This window comes from Lycium ferocissimum, unplaced genomic scaffold (assembly GCF_029784015.1).
Source record: "Lycium ferocissimum isolate CSIRO_LF1 unplaced genomic scaffold, AGI_CSIRO_Lferr_CH_V1 ctg21224, whole genome shotgun sequence".
NCBI lineage: Eukaryota > Viridiplantae > Streptophyta > Magnoliopsida > Solanales > Solanaceae > Lycium > Lycium ferocissimum.
In genome coordinates this window covers 3,833-11,105 of record NW_026719555.1, presented here as the reverse complement: position 1 = coordinate 11,105, position 7,273 = coordinate 3,833, and the positions used below count along the sequence as shown (strand labels likewise).

General features: G+C 40.5%; 1 long non-coding RNA gene across 1 annotated transcript; it reads right to left on the bottom strand.

Moving 5' to 3' along the window:
• Positions 1-3,942: 3,942 nt before the first annotated feature.
• Positions 3,943-4,611, bottom strand: LOC132043110 (uncharacterized). Its single transcript, XR_009411665.1, has 2 exons — positions 4,329-4,611; positions 3,943-4,167 (listed from the first exon to the last, which is right to left on the bottom strand). It is a non-coding gene; the product is annotated as an uncharacterized LOC132043110 (long non-coding RNA).
• Between the last annotated feature and the right edge of the window lie 2,662 nt (positions 4,612-7,273).

Sequence of the window (7,273 nt, the reverse complement as noted above, 5' to 3'; positions counted from 1 at the left end):
TTGAAGTTCACACGAAGAATTTTCTTTACCTTGAGCTATCCATGGCAAGCTCACTTGACCAAAGGTAGAGATGGTCTTGTCCTCCTTTCCTCCTTTCAAGTACGGGAGTTCTTCACGTGAAGACTCCTTTAGCAATTCGTTTCCTTGGGTACCTATAAAAGGATAAATTAAAAGGATAAACAAAAGGAAAAGAAAGATAGATTTGTTTATCCTTTCAAGTACCCATGCTATCTCCCATAGCTTGAAGGCCCTCCAATGACTCCATTTAAATGGTCCCAAAGCTTCATCCTCCATGAATCCGCTTCCAACATAAATCCTTGGAGAAGTTTGAGTAGTTGAGTCATTTGTGCCATTTAGGATTGTATCATCCTCCCCTTCTTCAAAAGGATTCGTCCTCGAATCCGAACCTAGCAAAACCCAAGGGAAGACATACGAAAACATACTCCTCAAGGATTGAGGGTTAGCACACAACGCAATAATCACATATTCATGCCAAGGATGAACAAACTTGTGGTACAACCACATATCTATGACAATCATGACTAACATTTTGCACACATGAGGTATCAAGAAGTTGATTCCTCCAAGGTTCATGACATAAGGATAGAGTAATAAAACCAATAGATTCAAAATACGAAGTATGCAACTCGACATTGGTTCTATTTGACATGTAGCATAATGTCCAAACAAGAACACTCTCATTTTCCAAACAAGGACTCCCCCAAGATAGTGCTCTCAAATCACACAAGGTGTCACCCGGATCAAAGGGGACAAACATCCATCTAGTATGGTCAAGAACACAATCAGCTGGATCATAAGAGCCTTCTCCCACATAAGATGCACTCCCTATATGCTCAAGAATGTCATCATATGCAAACAAGTAATAAAGAAAGGTATCACGTAAAATAACTTCCTCATCAATATCACTCCCCAATGTAACCTCACCATACGGTTCAAGGACAAGATTATCCAAGGGGCTACTATGAAGTTGAACATGAAAGGAAGAATTTGCAATTTCTAGACAAGAATTACCTTCCTTTGTAACACTTTCCTTCCCCACAAATGGATCATAATTCCTCGAAGAAAGATCTCCATCATGGGAAAGAGTGTCTTCAATCCCATAGTGGGTTACATATCACATTATAGTCTCCAAAGGAAACTAAACGTTCAACATTACCACTCACCCCACTAGGTTCACCCCTCGCAATAGTCTTGTCATCCTCAAATAAAACATTATCCTTTACAAGAGAGTAATCCATGAACAATGAGGAGTCAAAGCATTTCATTTCACTCTCAAAAGAGACAATGTCGTCTTTCAATGCATTTTCGCTCACATGACTATCTACATGACACACATCACTACTACAAATTGGAGTCTTATCATGTGACACTAAAGTACGATCAAGAGACCCATTTTGACATAAAACAAACAAGGGTGAGATATCACATTCTTTCAATTGACCAACTATATCAACATTATCACTAACTAGAGGTACATTAAACACATCACAAAGATCCTCAAGTAGTGAATTATCATTACAAGCAAGTTGATCAATACAAGTTTCAACACGAGTTGGTAGTATGTCAAAACTCGCAAGAATTACTAACATGATGACCACATGACATTGTACTACCAATCAATTCACAAGTGTCAACACTAGGTGGACACAAATCGATCTTACAAGAAGAATCAATTTGGTCATCTAAAGGATCAACTAGTGTTTGAGCACTTTCATTCGATAATGCACTATCATTCAAAGCACAAGTGTCAACACTAGGTGGACACAAATCAACCTTACAAGAAGGATAAATTCGGTCATCAATAGGATCAACTAGTGTAGGGACACTTTCAACAATGGCATTTCCAATACACGGCAAAGAAGCATTAGGCTTAACGCAAGGTAAACTAACTTTCATACTTGACTTGACATTAAAATCATATGAAGATGTAGGAGTATAAGGATAAGTGATCTTACCTTGGTGTTCATGCAAGCTCCTTTGACCAATGGAAGGAATGGTTGTGGCCGCCGTCCTTGCCTTCAAGCATGGGGTTCTCTCAAAAGAGGTACCCTCAAAGATTCATTTCGTCTCACACGTGGCTTGGGATATTGGCTTCTCAATATCCTTTTCATGTCCTCCCAAGTCTTGATGGGACTCCTCACTTGTCTCCCACAACATTTCACATACTCCCAATATTTGACAAGCTTTGAGTCAAAAGTTTGAACGGCTAAGTCCATCTTCATTTCTTGTGAATAGTTGTTGTAGCTAGCGAAGATTTCATTTATTATGGACTCCCATTTCTCATATTCTTCTCCACTAGCTTCCCTAGCCAAGGTAGGCCATTTCACATGGGTATCTCGCACTTTTGCACTTGGACTCTTCCTAGTAAAGTATGCATGGAAAGAGAAATTTTCCTTTCTTGTCCACTACAAATCGATGCCAATCTTGTTCATGTGGGATTCCATGCTTTTGGAACCAAGGGACTCCTATGTACATGACAATTATCCATTGGAAGTACATCACACCAAACCTCCTCTTGGTACTCGCCAAGTGAAATGGATACCATCACCCTCCTATCAACCCAATATCCTCCCTCGTCATAATAAGGATTTTGCCTAATCACACAAGGTAGCCTTAACTCTTCAACCGCACAAGGGGTGATGAAATTGTGTAACAATCATCATCAAGCACAAGGATTCCCTCTCTACCACAAAGGTTTACCTTGGTCTCCATGAATCGCCTCTTTGGAACCACCTTCTTTTGCATATGACGACTCCAACTAGTACTCACATTCCCACGCATGCCACTTTGCTTCGTATAGGAAGCACTACAAGAAGAAGCATATGCATGCCCACTAGAAGCCCTTCCATAATCAACATTAGCACTTCCACTACCTCCATAGACATACCCTCCACGAGTCCTATTTGTATAAGGATTTTCTCCATATGACCCATAAGATAGATACGTGTGAAGGAGAGTCATACCTCGAGTCATCTTCATCTTCATGATGTATAGCACAAGAATTTCCAGCTTCATTATCTTCACCGTATGAATCATAACAAGGGTCTTCTTCATCCCCATCTTTCTCATAAGACACATGAGAACCACTCTCGTCATATTCTCCGTCAAAATAGTAATTCTCTCCTCGAACTTCCTCATGATCACCATTTCCCATATAGCCCTCATATTCCCCATCATTACACCCTTGATAGCTCCCATAGTCCTCCCCTTCATAACTACAACCATCATCATAATAACAATAACAATCATAATCGTCACCACATGAATCAGAATCCATGGAGAAGTACCTGCAAAGAACACGTTAGTAGTAAAGAAACCTCACCACACTTGTGTTTAAACTCGTCGTGCTCGGCTAGCACCACTCAATTGAACTTACACACTCTTTGCCTCTTACCACTCAAATGGATTGGCCGATGTTGATTCTCGATTGGATTCGGTTGCTTGCAAGGTGCACAATTGCTACTTGAGGTCAGAATGGATTCTTGTTAGACTCGAAGAAAGATGGACGACTCAATTCAATCTGACGGACTTGAACCAAGAAATTAACAACGAAGCAAAAATGAAGAAAAACTTGAAAAAATTGGCACGAAAGAATCCGGACTCAAGAACTAGTTAGCAATTAATAAGATCGATTACTAGTTGTTAACTAGTTGTAAGAATCAAAGAAAAGGAGTTAGGAAAGAGTCAAACTATTTTTGGACACTTGGAAAACATTCAAAACTCTTCAGGGACTCAGGCTTTTCTTCCGCTTCGCGGATGAAAAGCGAAAGGTCTCGAAAAATCAGGCTTTTCTTTCGCTATGCGGACCGAAAGCGGATGAAAAGTACTTTTTATTTTTATTTATTTTTTTTGAAAAATCAGAAAATAAAACTTAAGTATTTCTGATTTTTTTTTGAATACTTACTTGGGCCCACAAACAAGTTTTCACAACTTTATTTGGCAACTTTTGGATCAAATAGCCCTTTGGAGAGTCTTTTTCCTTATGAAGATTTGAAGGTCTTCAAGAACACAAGAACAATTCAAAAATTCAACTACCCTCAAATCAACTCCAAATTAGCTCAAATTTCGGATCTAAGTTCTCTTTAATGTAGAGAACAAAGCCCAATAGCTTTCAACCTTCAATTTCACCTTCTTCAACAAGACTCACTTTCAAGTTCTTGAAGTTTTCAAAACTTCAAATCTAAAAAATGGTAGATCCTTCAATCCTTAGCCAAATACCTCCAAATTTCGGATTTAGAGTCCTTATCAACTAGAGAACAAACCCCAATCAACTTGAACCCTCAATTTTTTCTCCTTCTTCAACCCACCAACCTTGTTCTTGAAGCTTTGAAGCTCAACAATGGTGGAACACAAACCCCAACTCCAAATAGCTCGAAATGGAAGATTTGGACTCTAGAAACACTAAGAAACTCTAATCGAACACTAGATTCAACAAAATAAACAAAAATTCGAACTTTTTTTTTGTTGAATTTCGATTTTTTTTTTGTTGAATCAAAACCCAAGACTAGATTTGATGGAACAAATCTAAGCTAAGCTCTGATACCAATTGATACAAGGACGGATACGCGGAAACGAGAAATTAAGAAGATAAACAAAAGGAAAAGAAAAAATAGATAGATTGACACAAAAATAGGCACAATTAGGCAACCAAGGTTCTTCAATAACCAAGACCTCCTAATTACACTCTAGATAGCACCAACCTCTTAGATGACCTCAAGGGAATTGAATTCCCAAGCAACCAATCCTCTCACAATCAATAATCAACAAGAGCCTACCAAAGGCCTCTCTCACAAGTTTCTCTCTCTAGAGATAACCCTAAAACACTCAAAAACATTCATAATTCATCAAAAGCCTCCTAAATGAAATGAAAGACAAGCTATATATACAAGCTAAGTAAAGAAGACTAATAGGCAATTACAATGCTACCTTTAATGAAGTAAGGGCCTTGTTTGGCTAGTCTTCTTAGTGTAGTCTTCAATTCAAGGATTGGTCTTCAATGGCCAAACACGCCCCTCCTTGCATAGATGGCCCTCAAATCAACCTTGCATGCATGGCCTTCTTGCAATCATAACCCTCCTTTCGCAAAGTAGCCACTTGCACAAATAGCCATTTTCCGCCTTGAATCACCCAAGCTTGCAATGGTAGCCACTTTAAGAGGCAAGCCTTGGGCCTTGGACTCTTGACTTCTTCTCCCATGCTATCTCCCATAGCTTGAAGGCCCTCCAATGACTCCATTTAAAAGCTCCCAAAGCTTCATCCTCCATGAATCCTCTTGCAATATAAATCCTTGGAGAAGTTTGAGTAGTTGAGTCATTTGTGCCATTTAGGATTGTATCAAATTTGCCAATAAAAGGTGTCATCACATGATTCATCAAACACATGAAAGTACTAGGAGCGTTAGTAAGGCCAAAAGGCTTCACCAACCATTCATATAGACCAAACTTGGTCTTGAATGCGGTTTTCCACTCATCTCCGGGATTCATCCAGATTTAATGATACCCGCTCCTAAGATCTGTCTTAGAGAATATGCATGAACTATTCAACGCATCAAGCATGTCATCAAGACGAGGTATGGGATGGCGTTACTTTACCGTTATCTTGTTGATGGCACGACAATTAACACATACGCGCCATGAGCCATCTTTCTTTGGCACAAAAATCACGGGCACGACACATGGGCTCACCAAAATCACGGGCACGGCACATAGGCTCACCAAAATCACGGGCACGGTACATGGGCTCACACTTTCTCGCACAACTCCCTTTTTAAGGAGTTCATCTACTTGCCTGCCCTTAGTGTCATCCGGTTGGCTCTATAAGCCGGTTTGTTTGGTAATTGAGACCCCGGGACAAAATCAATTTGGTGTTCAATTCCCCTCAAGGGTAGTAACCCCTTTGGGAGTTCCGTTGGGAACACATCATCAAATTCCTGCAAAAGAGAAGAAATAGAACTAGGAAAAGAAGGGGCTAGTTCATTAGTGTGCAATGCATAGTCCCTATGCATAAGGAGAATCATCGGTTGACACTCCCCCAATTCCTCCCTAATTTCCCCACAATTCGCCAAAAGAGACACCTTGGTTTTTCCTCTAAGCTCTCCTTTCTTTCCACTCATCTCTTGAGAACTACTCTCCTCTACTCCCTCTTCCCCCACATTCTTCTTTTGCAATGCACTATGACCCTCCTCCTTCAACTCCCTCATTTTGTTATAGATTTCACCCACTTGGGAGGGGGTCATGGGATTCAAGACATATTTGACACCATTATCAGGACAAGGTGTATTGGTTAGTTCTCCCATTATGGTTGACGGACCGACTCATCATATTGCCATGGTCGGCCAAGTAAAAGATGACACGCTTGCATGGGAACAACATCACATAACACCTCATCGTGATACTTTCCAACCGTGAATTTGATGATAGCTTGCCGAGTCACCTTCAATTCACCGCATTCATTGAGCCATTGAAGCTTGTAAGCGTTTTCATGGCGGGTGGTGGGAAGTTTCAAGAAATCAACAAGGGTGGTACTAGCAACATTGGCACAACTCCCACTATCAATAATCATGATGCTAGTGTTTTGGTTAATGATGCACTTGGAATGGAAGAGATTTTCCCGTTGACTTGGGTCATCCATTGCTTTGCTTATCATGGTCCTTCGCACCACATAGAGAGGTACAATAGGCTCATCATCACCCTCAACACCATCCCCTTTACTATCATGTTGTTCATTCTCATGATCGCCCTCGTCATCTCCTTCCTCACATTCTTCCTCATTCTCACTATAAGTGTCTCTCAAAATAAATGCTCTACGATGAGGGCATTCGCTTGCTCTATTGTCACGACCCAACCCTATGGGCCGTGACTAGTGCCCGAGCTGGACACTCGTATACGTACCTGTTAGACATAGTCAGACTGAAACTAAGGACAATATGGACTTGCAAAGACAACTAAAGATTCATTACGTCATATATATATCAAGATAACCTGTCTCCTGAGGAGTCACAACTAACTAATCAAGCATAACACAATACGTAAGCCGACAAGGCTGCCACTACGTACGGGAACATCCCAAAACAAGTCGCATTGACACAGCTGAACAACGCCTATATACAACCCACGCATATGTCTAGAGACCTCTAAGAGTATCAATAGTGAAATATGACGGGAAATGGCCCCGCCGTACCCCTGGATAAACATAAATCTACATCAAAAGATCTGTACCAAAATAGTCTAGGCTCCGGAACAATGGAGCTCTC